At 32.9% G+C, this 25,208-nt stretch overlaps 1 pseudogene; it reads left to right on the top strand.

Moving 5' to 3' along the window:
• Nucleotides 1–498: 498 nt before the first annotated feature.
• On the top strand, nt 499–3,152 carry LOC149239475 (laccase-4-like; annotated as a pseudogene).
• The last annotated feature ends 22,056 nt before the right edge of the window (nt 3,153–25,208 follow it).

Below are 25,208 nucleotides of genomic sequence, written 5' to 3'. Positions count from 1 at the left end.
CTCTGAAATTACAGTAATACATGGCCATGGCAATGGCAATGGCAATGGCAATGGCAGTTAATTATAAAGGAGACCGTTTTTTCATGGATAAGGACAGCTTTTTCATGGTGGTCCTCAGCGAACTTACTGATCTTGTGATTAACCTATCTTAACTCATATACAGGACCTCGTGCCATGCCAGAAAAGCATGGATGTCCTAAGCCCACATTAAGTCTTTCAATTTCACACTAATCTCCATTAAACTTAATTACATCCTTGCCTTCTTACAGTGAACGCCTCTTTCAGCTGAGTTGGTACAGCTGCACAGAAGCAATTAGGCAAAGGTTTTCTCTGTGCAATGTCTACGGTTGTTTGTGAGTGTATGTTCTTAATTTTTACTCCACCGATTCACCACCAAATAATACCCCACAACCAGAAAGACACCGGGCAATCTTCAGGGCTATTGGTATATATATAAATGCCTCCCAGCTGATCACAGTAATCACAGCTACATTCAAACTAGGGTTTCATAGGTTATAAGTTAAGTAGCAGGAGGAAAATGTTGAACTCAAAGACATTACTCTGCCTTTGCCCCTGCTCTTCCAGGGCAGCTGTGAAGTACTTGTTAATTGTCATCCTGCTGGTCATCATTCAGTACCTGGATATAGCAGCAGGAAAGCATTGGCAGACAACCAGGCATTACAAGTTCAATGTAACTATATATACTGCAAATCATTTATACTATGTTGGAGTTCACTAGGGGTGTTTGGGTGTTTGGTTATATTAATCTAATTAGTATAAATGCATTGGGTTGCAGGTGAGGCAGAGCAATGTGACACGTCTTTGCAACACAAAACCTTTGATCACAGTGAACGGACAATATCCAGGACCTACCATTTTTGCTCAGGAGGGAGATCAAGTAATTATAAAACTGGTTAACCATGTCAAGGACAACGTGACTATTCACTGGTAATTATATTTATGATTTTTTTATTTTTTCCAGTAACTTAAGATGTATATTTATGATAAAGTAAGTATTTTGCTGTTTATTATAAAGTGATGTTTACTTGTGATTATTTAATTTATATGGCTGACCTAATCCTACTCATTCATAATAATCACTCAACTTGCCTGCAGCCACTGAATAGTTTTAGAGATCATGTATTTATGTATGTTTTTGCATGCAGGCATGGGATTCGACAGCTGAGATCTGGGTGGGCAGATGGTCCTGGTTATATCACCCAATGTCCACTTCAAACTGGAACGAGTTACGTTTATAACTTCACCATCACAGGACAGAGAGGAACTCTATGGTGGCATGCACACATTTCTTGGTTAAGAGCTAGCGTACATGGTGCCATCATTATATATCCCAAGCCACATGTTCCCTACCCATTTCCCAAGCCATACAAAGAAGTCCCCATTATTCTGGGTAAGTTTATATATTTTAGTACTTTTTATGGATAATCTGGACCTTGTATCATTGGCCTTGTAATCTGGAATTTAATGGTTTTACACACACCACCTTGCAGGAGAATGGTGGAATGCAGACACTGAGAAGGTTATTCAGCAGGCCCTCCAATCAGGGGAGGTCCAAATGTGTCAAATGCCTACACTATAAATGGACTTCCTGGACCACTTTACAACTGCTCCAATGGTAATGATAATTGTATTTAATTTGTTTATTTATTTGATGTATTGGGTACAAAAGAGGATGTCACTCATTTACTAACCATGGTATGTTATGTAGATACATTTGTTCTTAATGTCAATCCTGGGAAGACATATCTTCTTCGAATCATCAATGCTGCACTCAATGATGAGCTCTTTCTTGCCATTGCAAATCACAGCATGACTGTGGTGGAAGTAGATGCAGTTTATGTGAAGCCTTTCCAGACAGACACTCTTGTTATAACACCCGGCCAAACCACCAATGTGTTATTCACTGCTAATGCTACTGTTAATGTTGGAGGAGTTAACCAGTTTTACATAGCAGCTCGCCCATTTGCTACAGGGGGTGGAACATTTGATAACTCCACTGTTGCAGGAATTGTGAGCTACAACATTTCCAACTCTAATACCTCTTCCACCATTATAATGCCTAAACTCCCAGCCCTTAATGACACTTCCTTTGCAGCCAACTTTAGTGCAAAACTTAGAAGCTTGGCTACCTCACAATTCCCTGCACTTGTTCCTCAAACAGTTGACAAGAAACTTTTCTTTACAATTGGGTTGGGACTGAATCCTTGTCCAAAAGGGATGGGAAATGCCACATGCCAGGCACCCAATGGGACAAGATTCACTGCATCTGTCAACAATATTTCTTTTGTTCTCCCAAACACAGCTCTTCTTCAGTCTCACTATTTCAAGCAAATGAAAGGAGTTTATAAGACTAATTTTCCAGACAATCCTCCATTCCCATTCAATTACACTGGCACTCCACCCAATAATACACAGGCTGTGAATGGGACTAGAGTAAAAGTCCTTCCCTTTAACACAACTGTTCAATTGATTCTTCAAGACACCAGCATCTTCAGCACAGACAGCCACCCTGTCCATCTCCATGGTTTCAATTTCTTTGTGGTGGGCCAAGGTGTTGGAAACTACAATGAATCAACAGATGCACCAAACTTTAACCTCATTGACCCTGTTGAGAGAAACACTGTGGGAGTTCCCAAAGGAGGTTGGGCTGCTATCAGATTCCGTGCAGACAATCCAGGTAATATATACAAAATATTCACATAATTTCATCTCATTTCCCATGCAACTTTATATTAAATCATAACATTGCATATATGAAAATTATAATAATGTTTGTTTACTCAATATCCATGGAATATATTCACACAATCTCATCTCATTTCCCATTCAACTTTACATTAAATCATATCATTGCATAGATGAAAATTATAATAATGTTTGTTTACTCAATATCCATGGAATATATGCAGGGGTGTGGTTCATGCACTGTCATTTGGAGGTTCACACATCATGGGGGCTGAAGATGGCGTGGGTAGTAAAGAACGGAAAAGGGCCCCTTCAAACTCTCCCACCTCCCCCTTCTGACCTCCCTCCTTGTTGATCCTCTTCATTTCATCACTTTCATTTCATTATTGTTTCTTGCTTTTCTTTCAGATGTTGTCGACGTAAGGTTTTTGTTAGGAAGATTTCACAATAAGCAGCCTTTTCCTCCAACGAGGAAGATGGCTATTTATTCAAGGAAAGAAAAATGCTTCACACTAGTAATTCAACAAGGGGCAACCAATCACAGTGTGGAACTGTATTGAATCACTGTACATACAAGTGCTTGGTACATGAATAAAAGAGTTATGAGTTCTTCCATGTGTGATATATGAATTACACAGTGATAAGCGTGCTTTTAGACAAAGGTAATGTAAGGCGATTGTAAAACTTTGATTTAATGGCGAAGTTGATGGATTTTCTCTATCAGTTTTTTGTTTTTAATATATAAAATAACAAGTGTAATGTGCAATGTTTGCTTGCTTAGTACCCTTATTATGTATAAAATAATTGATAATTATAATAAATCATTTATATATATAGATAGATAGATAAATAGATTTAACCATGATGGATTTAATGGTGAAGTTGATAGATTTTCTCTCTGAAATGTTAAGACTATTAAAAATAAAATCATACATTATGTTCTAATCTGTATTGGTAATGTTTATTAGTTTTTTGTTTTAATGTATAAAATAACAAGTGTCATTGCAATGTTTGCTTAGTATGTTTATTATGCATAAAATAATTGATAATTATAATAAATCGTATATATATAAAAGGTTTTTTAATATAATTTTAAAATAATATAATATAAAAGAAAATACTTATCTCTTTTGGATAAAAGATATTGATAAGTCATGATATTGCCCATCTTATTGTAACAAAGCTTACATAGTTCAAATCCTTAAAATTTATTAAATTTATATTATATATTAATTAATTTAAAAAATATAAAATATATACTAACATAGCATGTTTCTTCTTTTTGCAACGTGAACTTGAGAGTGTGTTTTAATACATTTATTTACATGGAGGTAAATTTCACTGTAATTCTTTTCATCCAATGATAAAAACAAGGGAGTCTAGAAAATAAAATAAAATAAAATATAAAGATGGTGAAAAATTAAAGAGTGAGAATCATTTACAAATTAATTGTGCCAAACTGCCCCTTGTTGCTTAGCTTTAACATTTTACATTTACTTTAGCAAATAATAGCACCACATATGTTTTGTGGTCAACCATTATAACATGGAGTTTGTTGTGGATACCAAGCAGAGTCTACCAAAAATGACTTCAACCATCTATTGTGGATACCAAGAAGAATCTATCAAAATGACTTCAATAGTGTCCACTGACTACTTCGGTGTTAATGTAAATGGAGTCGTCTACGGAACTGGAGGAATTGTATGGATGCTCAAAACTGGCACAAAAAAATTCAAAAAATCTTCTAGAGGCAGTGTTGAATCATATTTTTGGTGGTGAAAATGGATTCAACACCATCAAAAACTTTTAGGGCACCTAAAATTATGAAGTGTGACAACTTTTACATGGATTTACAAAATACCCTGCCAGATTTTTTCAAAATATGATCGGAATTTCCATAACTTTCAAGGCAAAAAAGCATAATCGTTAGACTACAACAATGTAAATACCAAATGTGATTTCGGTGGTCTTGTCCTTTCCATTTAGATACATTTAAAAAATCTAACTCATTGTTATTATATTACGACACTCACTATATGCCCATGAATATGGGCATTTGGCTAGCCTTGTCAAAACTTATATATTTAACAAAATGCCATGTGGATTGTTTCCCACCATTTTTATACAAATACTTGCTTAAATTATGGTGGATAGTTATTTACATAGTATTCTTGTATAAAAATGGTGGTAGATTTTTTATCGACATAGAGTTTTTGTTAGAAAGATCACAATAAACCATCTTTTCTTCCAATGAAAATAACTATTTATTCATCCAATGAAAATAACTATTTATTCAGGGAAAGAAAAATACTTGACAACCAGAATTCAACAAGGAGCAACCAATCACAGTGAAGTAGAACTGTATTGAATAAAAGAATCACTGTATTGAATCACTGTACATACAAGTGCTTGGAGTGTCATCTATGAATTACAGATCTCCCTTCCCGTGTAAGGCTGGCTTAAAACTTTGTAAGTGTCGTAAAACTTTTTTAATGGTGAAGTTGATGGATTTTGTCGTAACGTAAGTTATGAAAAACGTAAGTTTCGCATTGCTAATGTTTGGGTTTTTTAAAAGTAAATGTATTAAAATAGTTACAGGAAGAAGATTGGTTGGGTTTTTTAAAAGTAAATGTATTAAAATAGTTACAGGAAGAAGATTGGAAGATTGGTTTAGGTAGGAAAAAATAATAATAACATATCTATTTTAAATTGAAATAATAAAGAAAATTGTAATATATATATATAAATAAAAGAGTTCGAAGTACGAGTAAATTAAAAAAAAAAACATTAAATTGTATTATTTGAATTTTGAAATAATAAAGAAAATTGTTATATATATATATGAGAGTTCGAAGTATGAGTAAATTAAAAAAAACATTAAATTGTATTATTTGGATTTTGAAAATAGAAAATTGGATATATTGATAGTAAAGTATCTATTTTCATATATTTTTACATTGTAGTATGAGGTTTTTAACACAATTGTAATGGTTAAGAGCATGTGTTTCCTCCTAAGAGGTCACAGGTTCAAAACTAGAGGGGGTAGAGTATGTATGCCTTCGTAGACTTAGCAGTCAAATCGCTGCGCGGAGGTGGGTCCCTTGTCCCACAAACAAGGGGGTCTCATACACCAATTTGGTGTCTGGCTTGGCTGTGACCTTAAAAATGGATATTATTATTATTATTATTATTATAATGCCCTTGACATAAGAACAACCAAATTGGTAATTTGAATCAACAAATTAGCACGTGCACCTTATTGTGTGTAAGTTTATTGTGAATAGTCATTTTAAACAGAAACAATGTTTGTATGTGTCAACTATTGTAACATAAAAAAACAAGTTGTTTTAAGGAGTAAGCCATAACCATGTTTTAACTACATCAAACCAAGTAAAGATAGTATCATGGATAACATCATAAAAAGTATGTCTACTATTTTCAAGATATATGTTGTGGAATTAAGGGTTGTGATTAATCCTCAAATCTATGTTTGAAATAAGTCATCTCAAAATTTTTGCTATAATTCCTTTTCTAGGATGTTTCACACCATAAAATTTTGAGTAGATTGAGAAGGACTTGCAAGGTATGTCTAATAAAAAAATTAGATTCTAGTTCTTTATAATTTTTATGATATAGCTTGTGGAAGTTTGGATTTTTTAATGGTACTTAGATCAATTTCAAATGAGGGGTCATGGTATTTTCACTACAAATTTTTCCTAGCACACTTAGACTATGAAATTTTTAGTAATCTAAGGAGACATAATGAAGTACCTTTTCCTAGCACACTTCAGACTGTGAAATTTTCAGTAGTCTAAGGAGAAATAATGAAGTGCCTCAAGTAAAAACTACATAATCAAATTTGAATAATTGTATAAGTGGAAAATTACACAAGTTTTCTCTTGGGAAGAGACCAAAAATCAACATGTTTTTGGAAAGTCACCACAACCTTTACTTGGCACATCAAATTCTAGTCAAATATTTGGAATTGCATAGAAGATGTATTAGAGTATTATAGACCAAAATTTTAGATCTAGAAGGGCTCAAATTTAGAGATATATCAAGAAAAAGGTCAAACATTTAGATGTTTTCCAAATTGACATTTTAAAGGCACATAACTTACAAGGACATGATTTTTTATTAGAAGATCCAAAAAAAATTATGATTGAAAGTTGTGATAAATATGAGTATTATTATGATGCCTCTAAAGAAATTTGTTACACCAATTAAACATCCTAAAGGCTCATAAAAAACTCATGAAGAAAGTGAAAACTTAGAATTTATATTCTCCTAATCAGAGAATTAAGTTAATGAAATCAATGGTAGTGTGTTGGAAAAGGTCGATTTATCAAGTTCTCAAGAAAAAGTTAAAAGAAAAATGATGGATGAAATGGAAAAGAAATGAATGAAGACAAGGTAGAAATTACAGAAACTATGAACCATGCTATTATATAATCTCCCTAAAATGGATATGAACATCCAAGGAAATCATGAACATAAGGAGAAGCAGAGTGTTGAGACTCAGTCACATATGGGGAGTATCTTATCATAATTGGAAAACATAAATATTGAATCACAAAACCAACAACATAAGATTGTTTGATGGTAAGAATCTTATAACGCGGATATTCCAAATGGAGAATTACTTTGATTTACACCAAGTTCCAACCTTACAAAAGGTAAACATCGCATCAATGTTTTTAAAACAAGATCAATTGATGTATGTTACCAATGGCTTTGCAAAAGAAAAAAGGATTTTATTATATCTTGGGCCATTTTTTACATAGTAATTTATAGCACATTACGAGGATATTAAGAGCAAATTATACATTCTTTAGTCAATTGGTAAATCTTTGGCAAAAATTTATAGTTATAGAGCACAATCAACAATTCCAAAAGTTGAGTCTTAGGGTAAAGAACATTTCAGAGATAATTTATTAGACCTATTTATGAGAACTTTAAAGGAAATCATCCAAGATTAGGTGTGTATCTTTGAATCTAAATCTCTAGAGCATGCTTTCAATCTAGTTAGGAAAGTTGAAAGTAAAAATATGGCTACTAGGAAATTGCTCACTAATTGTTTATTTTTCATAAGATATTCTAACTAATAATTAATTCTTATGATTTGTTATGTTAATCTTTTGTTGCATTCAAATTAATCATAAAGAAATTACAAAGAAGATATCAATAGTAGAAACAAAATGCAAGTAAGACCATGGAGAGATAGCCAAACAAGAGACACAAGAGCTTACCCTGGGAAAACCCACATGGGGTAAAAACCTAGAAACCTTTTTCCTTAGAGAAATTATTCAATTCAAAAGAGATAGATCTAATTCTTCTAGCCAAGAATAAGGTCAAACCAACCAGCAATATCACTATGGTCAAACTACGCTTAAGTCAAGTCACAAAGATTCCCAATCCACTTGGCCTAGTCTGATCTTTCTATGCTAAAGTTCAACCTCCCAAAATTTGCCTAGAAACTCGGCCCTATTGTTGCCGAAAAACTTAGACTTTTCCAAGAAATTGTTGCCTACAGAACCCTTAGAAACTCACACGTGCACAGTAAAATAAGAGAGAGAATGCATGATATGTCTTTGTCCTTATTCTCCGTCCTCCTTGTATTCGTATTCTTTTAGATGCCCATAAAACATCCTTTTGTCTTGTGTGATCCAAATTTCCCAAGAGAAGGAGGTAAAATGGCATATATATAGTGATCATGGTTGGATGAAGGGTGGCTCTCTGCTCCCTCTGAGCTCAAACCACATCTAGTACAATATCTCTCAAATCACAATTTGGGAGAGTCCTCTTGTCACAAGCATTGCTTCATTTTTCCACTACTTACATCTATTGCCAAAGCCTTGGAAGTCCTTCACTATGTACCTACAATCATCACTAGGAGGCCATGGAAGAAAAATTATAACAAAGCAAAGGATACAAATAGAAGAGGCTAACTAATAGTAAAACAATAACAATAATAATCAAGGAAGAGAGATATAAGTTACTTATATTTTTTTAGATTATAGGAAAATGTCAACTCCCTCTTGATCTTAGCCTTCTTATATCCATCTTGCAGATTTATCAACCTCGTCCTCATCATTTCATTCCTTCCATGCATGAGTTAGGGTTTCTTCTTTTAGCGGAAGCATGGATTAAGGTCTAGCTCTTGGCTTTTATCCACAAACCCTAGGGATTTCTTATCAAGCCTTCTAGACTGCTAAGGTTTACAAACCCTAGACTTCCAACTTTATCTCAGCCTATTTCATCTGCAAGTTTTCTTTCCAAAACCCAAATTTCCAAAACCATAAAATTTATATGTGATGAAATCAATCAAATATGTATCAAGGTTAATAGTCCATTATAGCATATGACCTCAGGTAGCAGCATATGCAAGGCATCTTTCAAGGTTCATTACATCAATATGAAATCCTACTTATGAACACATTTTGAAATGCAATGCAACATTTCCAAAGGAAATATAGGTCCCCAAAACTTCAATCCAATGTATAACACTTCAAGCTACCAAATATTTTGACCCTTATGTTAGAGACATACTTGAATAACTCCATGTGTAGTTACCCAAGATATATATTGAGAGAAGGCTTCCTTTAAGAATTCCAGAACCTTCAAATAATCATCTAACATTGCACCATATCTCATTTAATACAATCATACTCACAACAATGCAATGTAAGTCATATTACTGTAGTATATGATATTACAAACTTTACAACTTTAGGACAACTCTTTATTGAACTAATTCAAAGGAAATTGTGTACATAAATTACTGATTTCAACCCATATAATACTTTAGTAAATCGAACACACTTTGTCCAACTCTCTTAGCCATCCATAATCAAGACTTATGATGATGTTATTACTTCTTCTCTTACATGCTACAAATTAGTAGATGTTTCTACATTATTGAAACATTCCTTTGATAATCTTGTCACAAGCTGAATTTTCATCCTTCATCCTTACTTCATTGAACTAGATATCAACAACTCCAAAGAAAATTTTGATACAAGTATTACTACATACTTTTCACCTAGGCCCATACTTGGTCCTCATTGACAAATGTGTTGACGAGTGATCACTGGCATAGTCTTCAAGAATGTTTCCAAAGTAATTTTGATCTAAAACATAATCGTTGTGAGTAGCTTAAGAAATGATACATACTTCACACCCTAAGGATTCAAGGAAACATCAAATTTCAGGTTTTGTGGCGTTTTTATTTGACTGATATGATACAGATTTTCAATCCTGGACCTCACCTAGTATTGTAATGTGTAATGATTGGCAATCTTGATTTTTGAATGAGCCAAACAACTATGCATTGTATTATCATTTCTTGAGCCAGAACAAGACATAATCAATTTTGAAATAGGCCATATATTGAAAAACATTTCAACTTCATAAATCATAAAGCATTAGACAAATATTCTTCTTAAGAGATATTTCTTTCAATGTACACGAATATCTAGAATTCACCTTGTGCAAATAAACTTATGCACAAGAGATAACTTGTTGATTTTGTAGACAGTGGTATTTTGGATTACTTTTCAAATTCCTTTAGACTTAGAGATTCCTCTGCCCACCTGATATTCCTTGACCTCGTGTAACTTACGGAGGTAACTTCGACCTTTGTATTGGTCCTAAGGTTTAGAACCTAAGCTTTGGCCCTACTGCAACATGCTTTGAGGCCTTCTCGAACTAATGAAACAAACTAAAGGATTTTTGGCCTACCTTTAACTAAGATACATTGGCCTTCTCTGAAATATTATTACGATCTAATAGACCTCCAGCAATATGAATCTTGGTATGAAACTTCGACCTTCCTGAGGTCATTCAATTCATTTGAAATTAGATTAGATGGAATTTGGCCTTAGACGGGGGTTTTAACCTTTAGCTTGAATATAGAACATATTTGAATTCCATAATAGAACTATGGTTTCTAGGGTTAGTGAAAAAATCATCCCTAGAGGATAATTTTGAGTAGATTGGCTTCTTTTTTAAGGTTGCTCTTTCACCCAAATGTTGATACCATGTTGATTTTTCATACGATCCTCTAACTAATAAATACTTATGTGATTTCTTACATTAATATTTTCTTGCATATAAATTCATCATAAAGAAATTACACAGAAGATATCGACAATAGCAACAAAATTCCATTAAGATCATAGAGATACATCCAAACAAGAGAGACAAGATTTTACCCTCGAAAACCCAAAAGGGGGAAAACCCAAAAGGGGGAAAACCCAACAACATTTTTCCTTATAGAAATTAAGCAATTCAACAAAGATACATCTAATTCTTCTAGCCAAGAACAAGGTCAAACTGAAAAGTGATATCACTATGGTCAAACCTGGTCAAACTTTCCTTAGGTAAAGTCACAAATATGCCCAATCAACTTGCCCTAGTTTGATCTATCTATGTTGAAGTTTGGCCTCCCAAAAGTTTCCCAGAAACTCGGCCCTGCTATTTCCCAGAAAACTCCCAAAAACTCACATGTGTGAGGTCAAACAAGAAAGAGAATGATGAGATATGGTTTTCCTTCTTCTTTATCCTCCTTATCTTCTTCTTCTTCATCATCCTTGTCTTCTTCTTCTTCATCCTCCTTGTCTTCTTCTTCTTCATTTAGATGCCCAAAAAATGTATTTTTGTCTTGTGTGATCTAAATTTCCCAAGAGGAGGAGGTCGAATGGCATATATATAGTGATTCTAGTTGGCTGAATGGGTGGCTCTTTGCCCAGGACCAACTCAACCTTATATGGAGAAAAAAATTTAAAATTTAAAATTTCTCTTTCGAAACCGACATGAAGAACATGTGTGTGTGTGTGTGTCTATATATATCTATATATATATATATATATATATATATATATATATATATATATATATATATATATATATATATATATATATTAAGGGATAAAATATTAATTATGAAGATTGACCATAGCTACAAAATTCAACACTAATAATTATAAAGAAAATCATTATCCATGTCCTAGATTGACAAGGTTGACACCTCAACAAATGGATGAAAGAAGAGCAAAGAGACTATGTTTCAACTATGACATCAAGTATAGTAAGGGGCATAAATGCAGTGAAAAGAAATTATTTTATGTAGATTGTGAATATGAAGAAGATCTAGAATTGGAATGTCACGAGATTTATAGCTAGAAGAGACTACTCCCACACTATTGCATCTTACATTGGCATACATCAGTACTCCAAAAGCACTCAATATAAAAGGATATATCAAAATTAAAAAGGCCATATTGTTGCTTTATTTGGGTAGCACCCATAATTGAATCAATTATAAGTTGGAAAATCTTCTTAATTTCTTTGTATATCCATCACTAAAATTTCAAGTAATGATTGTATATGTAGCTACCATAAATTTCTTAGGGAAGTTCCATAGTATTAATATGAATATGGGGAGTTTTTATTGGATAGTCCCATGATTACAATCCAAATGGTTGGTGTTGATGTTGTATTAGGGTCCAATGGATACAATCATTGGGGGAAATGGCCCTTAATTTTCAAGATAATTTTATAATATTTTCCTCAAAAAGAAAGGGAATTTAACTTATAAGTATCCAAGGGAAACCATATAAAGTGATAAGCTCTAATAGCATGACAAAGTTGCCAAAAAAGGGACACCATGGTGTAATTGCAAAATTTTGTTCATTAGACTTTCAAACATTTGTAACGTCTACTCTAGTGGAACTCCAAAAGGTTATCAACAATGTCTAAGGGTCTTCCACCTACTCAAGATCATGACCATGCTATTCACTTGAAACCTAGAGGTCTCCACCTAACATTAGACCTTACAAGCATCCATATCCACATAAGAGTGAGACTGAGTGTATGGTTTAAGAAATGTTATAGGTTGGCATCATTCAACCAAGCCAAAGTGCTTTATCTTCACGAGTGGTGATGGTTATAAAAAAGGATGGTTCATGGTGTATGTGTCTAGCTTACAAATAGCTTTAAAAAATGACAATCAAAGATAAGTTTCTTATTATTGTCATTAATGAATTATTATATTAATTGCATGGAGAAATTTTATTTAGTAAGTTGGATATAGGTTCTAGATATCATCAAATGATTTGTAAACTACCCTAGATATTCCACTAGACAGTTTGTCCCAATAAATCTCATAAAAATATACTAAAATCTAAAATATATATTATGAGGGTTAATTTTCCTTATATTTTCTAGATTTATCATAGTTATTGTTTATGTATATGTATGAAATATATAAAATATGGTAAAATTGATAACAAATAAAACAATAACTCACAAACCATAATAACACCAAAATATGACCTAGAAAACCCTTTCATGAAAAAAACCAACTGGAAAGTGAGGTTGCCCTACTCTCTCTTTCTCAAAATGGAAATGATGCTAATATGGAGTGAGACATGCAGTCCATGGGATACTATAGAAAGCAAGCCCTCTTTTTTCTGCACTTTATCTATCCACTCTCGGCTACTCTACTCTACCATGGAACAAAATGCACTAGAATAGAATGGAACCCATTTTCCAACTAATACGATTATAACACAATCCAATATCTAACTAGGGGTTAAATTTGACTCATTCTATCCTTAATGTGAATTACAAGTCAACCCTTCTAGAGGATTATTCATAATCCCCATGTGGTAGTCCCTTTTTCCACAAGCAATGTGGAGTGACATAGTATCCTTTCATTTTATGGTGGTCAATCACAATAGTTCAATTTCTGAAAGGCATAAATTTTTCATACTAGCTCTAATTGAGGCGATTCTTGCATAGTTGGAAATGCATAATTGTGCAAATTATGGAATCTAGGTCCATAGTAAGGTTAGGACCACAAAAAGTAGTCATGTAAGGCATCAAAATAGCTCCTTATGTTTTTCACCCTAAATTTCCCAAATTGGGACCACCAGTAAAAATGACTATGCAAACTAACTCCCATAATTTTTCTAATCTAAAAGCATAGAGATGGATGAAAAATAATATAATGATATAAGCTTGATCATCAAATCCGAATGACCAAGAAGACATTCCCAAAACAACCTTTACAACACATGAAGGTGATTATGAGCTTTTGGTTATGCCATTTGGATTACAAATGCACCTTCAACCTTTCAAATCTTGATGAATTTGATTTTCAAACCCTTCTTTAGAAAATTTGTGCTAGCTTTTTTTATGACCTACTAATCTACAACAAATTGTGGAAAGAGCATGTACAACATGTTGACAACGTATTAACACTATTGGAAAAGAAAAAACTATATGCAAATCCTTGTAAGTGTGCATGTGGGGTTTAAGAAGTTGAATATTTGGGTCATATTATATCCCATGAAGGTGTCAAAGTGGATCATAACAAAATCAAAGCTATGAGGTAATGGCCAATCCCCAAGCCTTGAAGAAACTCTAAGGACTCTTAGAGTTAACAGGATATTACCCAAACTTTGTCAAAAATTATGGTCAAATAGTGACACCTCTAACAAAATTATTAAATAAAAAATCATTCCCTTGGACTAAGAAGAAACCAAAACTTTTGGAAAATTTAAAGAGCCTATGAGTAAAAATCCCATCCTAGCAACACCTGATTGTTGTCTAGGTAAATCCTCTCTGTAGACAGAGACGATCCCTCTAGCCCAATAAGTGGGACTAGCAACATAAGTGAAAATCTACTAGACACTTTCCTAAGCTACAATTGAAATGAGAGATGAAGAGGATGGCCTACCTTGTTCTGATGCTATCTCGATCGCCTTTGTTGAAGACCTTGAATCACTTGCATTACGGGCTTGTTCTTGCTGCTCATAGCATTTATGTACCTGCACAAGAGATCAAGACACAACAAGGAAAATAAAAATAGCATATTCGAAAGCAACCTACTTACCTGATCAAGGAACCTTAAGATAGATGATACATGAGCATACACATCAATGGAAAATGAACTACCAGTTGTTATTAATAGAAAAGAATGGGAAGCATACAACTAAGCCTTGATGTTGTTAGGATTTCCTTGAATGAATGTCTAAGTCCAAGATAAGATCTCCAAGCACTCCTTTTCGAAGCCAAATGAGTAGCATATAGGCACAATCTTAGCATAAGGGTGCAAATAGACATAGACCAAACATTTGGGAATGGGAGAGGATGAATATATAGGCAGGGAAAGGGAGTTAGGATCTCTCCAAAGATAGGAGTAGGCCTTCATCTCAAGGATGTAGCTCATAGGGATAAGACCAAGAGACCAAGTTGGGAGAACTTGACCTCATCTACGTCGAACAACCTTCATCTCACCGCTCTGGAAGCTTCTAGATGATGAAGCTTCTCATCCTCTTTGGGAAAATTGCCCTTTTGGGATTATCCCGGGTATACAAGAAAATAGAGCGATGTCACCATGGGTCGAGTATAATGCAATAGGTGATCATCATGGTTTTCAGCATCAAAGGAGCAATGATTCTAAAATTAGGGTTTTAGAACCATTTCCTTCAGGGGAAGCTCAAGGAATTTTCCAATCAGTGTTTTAGGGAGGATCTGAGCTGCATATCCGAATGAGAACATTGCATGAAGGTCATGTTTCAGGCACTTTGGGGTATGTCATAGGGAAGTGTGGGAGGTGTGACAAAATACTTTGTAACACTAACTTCACAAAAACCTTAACTGTGGAATGTGATGCCTCAGACCATGCCATTGGTACAGTTTTAATGCAAGAAGGAATGCCCCTTGCCTTTGAAAGTAGTGAACTTAAATGAAACAAGTTTCTTAGACCCATCTATGAAAAATAATTGTTGGCCATACTACATGATGTTCAGAAATAGCATTTGTAACTAATAAGAAGACATTTCCAAGTAAAAGCATATCATTATAGTTTGAAGTATTTCTTGGGACAAATACTATCTTTAGAAGAGCCACAAAATCTATTTACAAAGATATTGGGTTATGACTTTGAAACTATCAACAAAATGGGAGATATATCTATATCTATATATATATATATATATATATATATATATATATATATATATATATATATATATATATATAGACACACACACACACACACACACACACTCTCAAGAAAAGAGGAAGACACAAAGAATTTACTATGTACTATTTCGATTCCACAATATAATTGCGCGGAAGAAGTAAGGGTATAGTGGAAGCAATATGAGAAGGTATGCAAATTTTTTCAACAGCTCTAAGAGGACCCTATATTGTGAAAAAAATTGTGTGGAATAATGATTTGTTGTGGTATCAAGGTCATCTATACTAATGTAAGAATTGTCAACTCAAACAAAAGATCCTTTGGAAATTACACACTTCTCCTATAGGAGGAAATTTACAGGTTTTGAATACATACCATAGTATCAATTAAAAAAGGAAGAAATAATCAAGAACCTGGGATTCCTACAACCATTAGTCATACCAAGGTAGCTTTAGGAAGAAGTTTCAATGTATTTTATCATAGATTTTACCCAAATCTAAAGAAATGAGAATCATTATGGTAGTGGTAGATAAAAAGAAAAAGTATGCCCATTTTTATATATTTCTCATCCTTTTAAAGCAAGCACAATGGAAATAAAAATCATGGAAATATCCAAAAGCTACATGGAATATTGAAGATTATTGTAAGTGGCAAAGATTGATCTTTTACTATAAAATTTGGACTGGGTTATTTTCTTATTTGGATACTCAATTGAATCACATCTCATCTTATTTTCCTCAATATGATGGGAAAATCAATATTGTGAATAATGTTTTAGAATATATATATATATATATATATATATATATATTCATTTCCATGTGATAAACATACATAATGGGTCCAGTGGTTTTCCTTGGTGGAATGGTGGTACAACACATCCTTCCATACTTCATCAACAGTGTCACCATATATAGAACATTATGGGTATCATATTTCATTCATCGCATCACCCTTAAAAGGGATTGTAAAGGCTCGAGTAGTAGAGAACTACATACGACACCAACAATAGGTTCTTAAAATATTTAAGGACAACTAGGTTATAGCACAAAATAGGATGAAACAACAAGCATATTAGCATTGGAATTAAAGGAAATTTAAAGTGGGGGATTGGATATTTGTGAGACTACAACCATATAAACATATGTCCCTAAAGCAACAAAAGAAGTAAAATAAATTAGCACCGAGGTATTATGTCCCTTATAAGGTGTTGCAAAGGATTGGAAGTATGTATTACAAATTGGAATTTCCTTCATCTTCACATGTACATCCAGCCTTCCATGTTTCTTGCTTAAAGAAGGTAATCAGTAACGATATCACAGCCCAAACTATTTTACTAGAGATTAATGAAGAATGGAAAATAATACTAGAGCTAGAAATCATCCTAGAAATAAGGATTAAGTAGCTAAGAAATTAGACAATTAATAAGCACCTCATCAAATGGAAGAACCTACCATTTCAAGAGGTGACATAGGAAGACAATTAGTTCATGCAAAAAAACCCACATATAGTCAATTGTTGAAGACAATACTTGGTTGAAGGGGAGGGGCATGTTAAACCTATATAAGCCCCATGTCAACCCTAAAAGTCCTTATTAATCCTTAGATATTGAGTGATTATATTTCTATTGTTACATTGTTATGTAAGCTAGAACCTTTAATTATACCATTTTATTATAATTGTACCCTTTGTATCCTATATATATACTAATGAGACCTACTCTTAGGATCATCAAATCTTTTCTTAAACATTGTATTCATTGTAAAAGGAGGTTCCCCTCTTGAATTAGACTATAGTTATTAGTTTCTTATTATTTTTAAGTTTCAAGGTTCATAATAGGCCCAATAGAAGCATGAGTAGTTAAGGAAAAAATGGCATGAGATGTGAGGGAACTTCTAGTTCCTATTTTGTTTTCTTCATCTAGATATGCATATTATATAAGTTGTGTGACCCATTTTTCACTATTGTGCTATGCTTGTGTTGAATTTTATACATTTGATCTAACTTGTGTTGGAGAAGAATCATCATTTGAAGAATGATTTTCTAAAGAGTTAACTAATTGTTGGTCATTCGTGTTGAGGGTTAAATCTTTTTCAATCCAATTTGGTCTTTCTTAATGGAGTGTTTTATCCTTATGGATTTTTCTCTAAGTGACTAAGGATATCATCAATCTCTTCTACACTTTTACTTTTTAGTTTCATCAAAGGCAACATCTCAAATGATAATAATTTTTCCACTAGGTACGAACTGATAACCTATTTTTCATGAAAGTATTTGATGAGTATGCATTTCATGTTGCAATTTTCCAACTTAATCCTTTTTATTTTACAACTAAGGCATAGAAAATGGAGCCAAAAACTAAAATATGATTAAATAAAGGCATAGTATCATACCAAGATTCATATGCATTTACTTCATATAAGATTGATGATGGTGATTGATTCCCTACATAAACAATTTTATAAAATACTTGTACCTAATATTTTGTACTTAACCCCTTGAAATGTAACATAGGTCTCACAATTTCCATGAAAATTCAATTCATTCTTTTAGTGACCCTATTATGTTGTACAGTATAGGAGTTTATCAAGTACCATTTAATTCTAATTTCCTTGAAATAGTCATTAAATTTATTTGAAATAAATGCATCCCCATTATTTGCTCTCAATGTTGCAATTTCATATTTGGTGGGATTTTCTATGGAGATTTGGAAATGTATGGACTTTTCAAAGACTTGTAACTTATCTTTCAAAAGATATACCTAAGTCATCCATGTAAAATCATCAATGAAAGGAATGAAGTATTTGCATCCACCTTTCAAAAAATTAACGTAAGTCATCCATATAAAATCATAAATGAAAATAATGAAGTATTTGCATCCACCTAAGGGGGGTCCCATAAAATCATAAATATCACTATGTATAAGTTACAAACATTTTTTTTTCTCACCATGTACTTGTGAAAAAATGATCTCTCTTTTATTCAATAATAATACATGCTTCACACTTAGTAATTTCCTCTTTGAAAGGAGGAAACCCTTCAACCATTTCTTGATTACAATTTTCTTAAAAATTATTTCAAAGTTTTGCTTAAAAGTTAAAAGATTAAATGTCCAAATTTAAAATTCCATAATTGTAAGGTGAAAGGGAATAAATTTTTTTGTTTCTACAACATTTTTCTTTTGAGGAATGATTGTGCCTTGTATCCTTAGAAGTTTTCCATCTTCATATCCATTCTTTATTATTCTAAAGTTTTTTTCTACTGAATCACTTTTGAAAAAATCATTTTGCATGATGATATGATGACCACCTCATCTAACTAAGACCAAGGGAAACAAACTCATTTGAAAATTTGGAACATACCAAACATTGGAAAGCAATATTTTACCAATTCTTGGAAGAGAGAAGTTGACTAAGCCTTTTCCTTGAGGAGTGTGGGTTGTTTCATCTGCCAAATAAATTGGATTGGGTTGATTATCTTGGTAAGTATAAAACCAATTCCTTCTACAACACATATACTAAGTAGCCCCTATATCAAGTATTTGATCATCTTCACAATAATTTCTAAACAACTAGTTAGTGACAACTAAAGTTACAAAATCTAACTCCTAAACAATTGTAAACAAATGGTCAAAATTAGTCCCTTGATTATTTGCATAGTGAGATGAAGTTCAAGTATGAGACTTATAATGTTTTTTTGTGTTGATTGTTTTCTTATGCTTGGGAAAAAATTCATTTTCCGTTCTACATTCTTCTGCGTAATTCCCATAATGAAGACATATTTTTCACTTGAGTTTATTCATATCTTGTCCTTCTCCTGATTGAAGGTTGTTGTTGGGAGAATATTTAGATCTCCTAAAAAGTTGTTCATTTGAATTTTGTGTTCCTCTTCATTTATTATTTATGCAACCAAAATTATAATTAAAAGCTTGAGTTGGATTACGCTCGTGATCTCTTTAATTATTGAATGTTCATCTTCCTCTCTAAATTCCATTGTATGTGTCTTACCCTTTGGAACTTTATCCTTTTCTTGAATTGGAATATACAATTTATTCTCATAAATTCTTCTTTAACCAAATTTTCCATCATGTTGGACTAGTAATTCTCCAAGGGAATCAAAATTTTGATTCTTCAACTTGCTAGTAATTTGTAAAGTCTCCAAAAAATGCCAATAAGAAGGAGGAAAGCCACTGAAGTCATGAAAATTTATTCCACTTTCTCAAATCCACATTTGATTATTTCTAACCTAACATATTTTAAAGGAGGGTTCTGCTCCAAAACATATCTACCTTTAGTTAATTATTGTTTAAGGATCTTCATTTAGAGATCAACCTATTTTGACTTGGATTGAATATTAGAGATTTTCTTGAATGTTTGTCATGCATTCCAAGCATCAATTATATTTTCAATATTAACAAACATTTCACCAATGACATAACAACTTAAAGGTGCAAGTTCTTTTTCATCATTCAATTCCCATTTTATTAATTCTTTAGCTTAAGGAGGCTTAGTAGGAGCATATCACCACAACAAGCATCATTCAATAACTCATTGTAGAGTGATGTGCTTTGTATATGACAACTCCACAATTTATAGTTCTTGGGTCCATCCAATTTGTCGAAATTAGAGAACAAATTAATCAATTTAGACATGGTGAGTTGTGTGTAGAGAAGTGGAGTGAAAATGATTTGCATATACAAACAATTTAACAAGTGCACACAATCATCAAAACAATTAAGAGCATCAAGCACAAGGGACACTAGAAGCTCTACAAAAAATAGATATAAGGGCTGCTTGGCCTCGTCCCTCTTATAGGCTCAACAAAAGAGATCATTAATAATGTATCTCACTTGATTATTATCAATGATTTAATTCAAAGTTAGAAATTTTCTTGAATTTCAACAAACTTTCAAATTTTGACACAATAATAATCTTCAATATAAGATGAATATGCCCCCTTTGAAGTGGGCAATGCGTTATGTAGTTCAATGACAAAAGTGATTGAATAAACATCCTCTCAAACTAGTGAATACTTTAACCCTTGTTTGAATTTATGAGAATGCAATGGTAATAACAAATCTCGTTAAAAACAATTACAAAGATGCATCCACATGGTTGACATTCACTCCTTTGCTAGATATTTGAGCTTTACAACTTTCAAATTGTAAATTCACAATAACAAAAAATGATTTGCTTAAATGAAAGCAATTTAGAAGACATTTAGAATAGATTAAAATAAATCTTATAAATCATATCATAAAAATCTGCAAATAAATTTGATAATAGAATTGATTATAGAATTTAGAGTTTCTTTAGATAAAATCTAGATTGAGACAATGTCACTTGGATTTATCTAGGGTGATTGAGAGAAATTATGTTAGCTTCCGTACCCATGTGCTAAAGTAATGAAGCTTGAGCTTTGAACCATTCTCTTTTTCAATGGTTCACTATCATGGTTTTTGCATCACCACAACTCTAATAGGATGTTAATATTCACCATGTATTCTCAAGCTCATAAGTTATTGATGAGGAAAAAAAGTATATAATAAGTGAGAGGCATAATAATTGAGAGGTAGAGGATTTATATAATATCTATAACCGGTATATATTTTGATTTTTTTACAAAGACGTGTGTACTATTAATGCAAGAAAAAATATAAATTTATTTTAAGGAAAAAAAGATAAAAGGAAAAACTAGCTTCTAAAAGTACTTTAAGAATTAGTATTTCAAGAAAACGTCTACTTAATAGGTTTTGGAATTATCAAATTAACAATGGTAATGTTGTAGTTTTGAAATTATCAAATTAACAATGACAATGGTGTAAACAAAGAAATTAAATGAATCAAAAGTTAGATCAATATAAATAAAATCATATGATTTTTCAATAAGAACTTGTGTCTTATCATTAATAGATAATATGTTTCACACATCAAATTTTCATATTTGGAATATTATGTAAGTAATGATAGTGAGGAAATAAAAATCTTTTCCAGGAAGAAAAAATATGAAAAATATATATCTAATGATGAACTGATCTTTAATTTATTTAAAATTATATTTGAATATATATATATATATATATATATATATATATGAAATATTTGAAATTTTCTACAAAGTTGGACATTTCCGGAAACTTTATTTAGTTACGGCAAAATTTCTTCTAGGCCTTACGTCGTGGTCATATTAGAATCTCTCACAAGGACTAATTGGTGTGGTCTATGTCTTTGTCTAGTTTATATACACCAAAGGTGGGTTATGAATTCATAATATTTTAACACAATATTGTCGATCCTTAATGGTGGTGGAAACCTGTCTGGAAATCCCATTGCACACCAAAATCGAAGATCTTAATGTGGTGCATCATGTATGGAAATGTTATGACCTGGGATGTTCTTCACAAGCGCTCCACACATGGTTCGAGTTGGTTCTCCCTTTGTAAAGTCGATGATGAATCGATTACTCTTCTTTCTTATAATGCCCTTTTGGTTAACAAATTTGTTAGGATATTCTGACACATAGGAAATAGTTAAGTATAACTTGGTCTAGTGTAGAGTTAGGTAAAGTGTGTTTCTTTACTATGTATTTTTGTAACTTACAATATGACGGTCACGATATGTAGTGATCCGATGGTTCATTCTCTCCTTGGTATTACCAAAACTTGATCTGTGGATTAACGCCCGATTGGTCCATGATCACTATTTAAAGAGCATGGAGGGTCATTTGTAGGGTGACCGTTCATGAGAGAATCTTATGTAAATTTTCATTCTTTTCTTAATAAATTACCTGAACTGGCCACATTGGCTCAGGTCGTGGATTGTTTCCCTGTTTGAGGGTTTTAACCACATCAAGAATACTGGTGTATTGATCTGTGATCTATTTGTGAGCGGTGTCCTCTAGTGTTCTATCTGAGGAACTTACCTTGTAAATTCCTACATAGTATCAGAACTATTTGAGGGATGCATCCGTTGGTGATCCAAATCCGAAGTCGGTACAACTGCATCTGACTGTCATTTCCTAGATCTATTGTTTCTGGCCGCTTTTGGGCTGAGAGGACTGCTCTATTGTGTTAGGAGAATCTATTCTAGTGAGGAACCCCTTTCGTTTCATGTGAAAAGGTTTCCGGTAACCCTAGCTATGTCATTTTTAAGATCTGGAGGTATATAATGTTTATTTGCAATTTCAGTTATTTTCTCTTTGTTTGTTTCGGTTTATTTATCTCTCTGTATTTTATTACCGGATATATACCTTTCTTTTTTGTGTATGTTATTTGCCCCGTGACTCTGTGCGATGTGGGCAAATCAGAAACAGAAAGGAAGGATTTTTCTCATGTGTATTCTATTTTCCGCCACGCTTTAATGTGATCTTGGAAAATCAGAAACATAGAGGAAAATATTTAGTTTCTGGCAAAAGCTAACTTCAAGCCATAAAGTTTGGTTTTTTTTGCATGTCCGTGTTGGGTTGTGTGCTTTTTTGTTTTGTAGGCAAAAAGAGCTTTTTCAAGTAAGCACCCACCCCAAAACTTCATTGATTAAAAAAACCCTTTCCTCTTTCCCAAAAATTACTAACATTTTAAACTAGCTCACTTGGTCCAAAGTTACTTTATGAGAATAGAGGTATTGAGTTCAAGTCTTTCTTTTTGTTGAGTTACTTTTTCAAAAATCATGTAACTTATGTTTTAAAGTTACTTTATGTAAAAATGTTCTCACCCATTATAAAAAGTGAGCCACTTATAATTCTTAAGTCTCTTTATCTTTTATTTAAGTTACAATTTAGTGGGTAGCTCATAAAGTATCATTGTAAAAGTGACTTTCACTTATTTATAAAAGTGGGTCACATATTTTTTTTAAAAGTGAGCTAATTAGATTAAGTTTGGAAAGTGGGCAGATATTTTTTTTTTTTTTTATACATTATCATTCACTTCCGCACGTTCACGCACTTCATCGACATCTTCCTCAACTTTTCTTCAAAAAGCCATAACTTCTTCATCCGGAAGCCGTTTTCAGAGCCATTTTTTTTAATCGGCCTAATTTTTCGATATCTTTCCATTGGAACACTTAGTTTCAGTATATATAGCTTCAGTTTCTGTTAAAATGGAAACTCCATACCAAGTTATTCTTGACAGCACCAACTACTTCCAATGGTTGTCCTACATTGTGGATTTACTTAGAAGCAAAGGTCTTTACAGAATAGCCTTAGGCCAAGAAACTAAACCTAAAGATGAAGATAAGGCAGCCAAAAGGGAAAATAGGCAAGATCAAGCACATGGGTTGATATGGGTGTCTATTTCTCCAGACATTAGATTCCATATTGCAGAACTTGATACCCCTAATGAAGAAATGAAATAGCTCACTAAAGTTTTTGGAATTAAAAATGAAATTAGAGCCCATCAACTCGAAAATGAGTTGCTTATGTTGGACCCCAATAATTTTTCTTCCATTGAAGATTTTTTGTCCAAGTTCAAGACCCTTATACTTCTCTTGGAAGATTTTAAGGTTAAGAAAGAAGATGGTAGCCTTATCTATTCCACTCTTACTAAGTTGGGACCAGCCTACTCTGTGTTTGTTTCCACCTTCCATTCTACTAGAGAAGCCTTCATTTCTCAAGGACAAGACTATAAGTCCCCCTCTTTTGATGTCTTTTGTGATCCTTTAATAAGAGAACAAGAAAAACTCTTAGATCTTGGTCTTCTTAATCTTGGAAACTCTTCTAAGAAAGCCTTAGTCGCTGAGCAACAACCAAATTCAAAGAATCCTAAGAAGCGGTATCCTAAAAAGAATGGTCCTAAGCAATTTCAATCTCCAAATGAAAAATCATTTCAACAAAATGATAATGCAAATAAAAACAAATGGAAGAAGACTGATAGAAATTGCCACTTTTGTAATCGAGATGGGCACTTAGAATCCAAATGCTTTAAGAAGATGGAAGCCTTGGAAGCAGCAATGAAGAAGCATAACATTCATTTGGACCATTCTTCAACTTCAACTTCATCTTCAGGAATAGCACTTTTTGCATGTGGTTGTCAAGCATCTCGGTCTGGTTATGCACTAAATGTATCTTCTTCTTCTCATTCTCATGAGTGGCCCATTGATTCTAGAGCTTCTTATCACATGGCCAAAAACAAAGCCATGTTTTCTTCTATAAATGATTGTAACACCAAAAATATATATGTTGGTGATGATAGATCTCTTAGTGTTGTAGGGATTGGAACTTTTCATCTAGACAATGGTCAATTTAATGATGTATTATGTGTTCCAACCTTATCCTGCAACCTTCTATCTATATATCAGATAACTCATTCAGGTGAAGGTAAAATCATTGAATTTTCACCTCATGATGTTGTAATTAAGGACCTAAGAGATCCTAGACATATTTTAGTTACTTGCAATGTTAATGATTCTTCAAGCTTGTATAAGTTTAACAACTTTGGGTCATCAACTCTTCCCTCGGTATTTGTTGCTCATAATGATGAAGTGAGCAAACTTTGGCATGAGCGATTTGGTCACTTAAA

The sequence above is a fragment of the Pinus tabuliformis genome, chromosome 8, assembly GCF_031772625.1.
Source record: "Pinus tabuliformis cultivar Carrire ecotype Pingquan chromosome 8, CPIR1, whole genome shotgun sequence".
NCBI lineage: Eukaryota > Viridiplantae > Streptophyta > Pinopsida > Pinales > Pinaceae > Pinus > Pinus tabuliformis.
The sequence above is the reverse complement of the archived record's forward strand: the minus strand, read 5'-3'. Positions and strand labels throughout refer to the sequence as shown.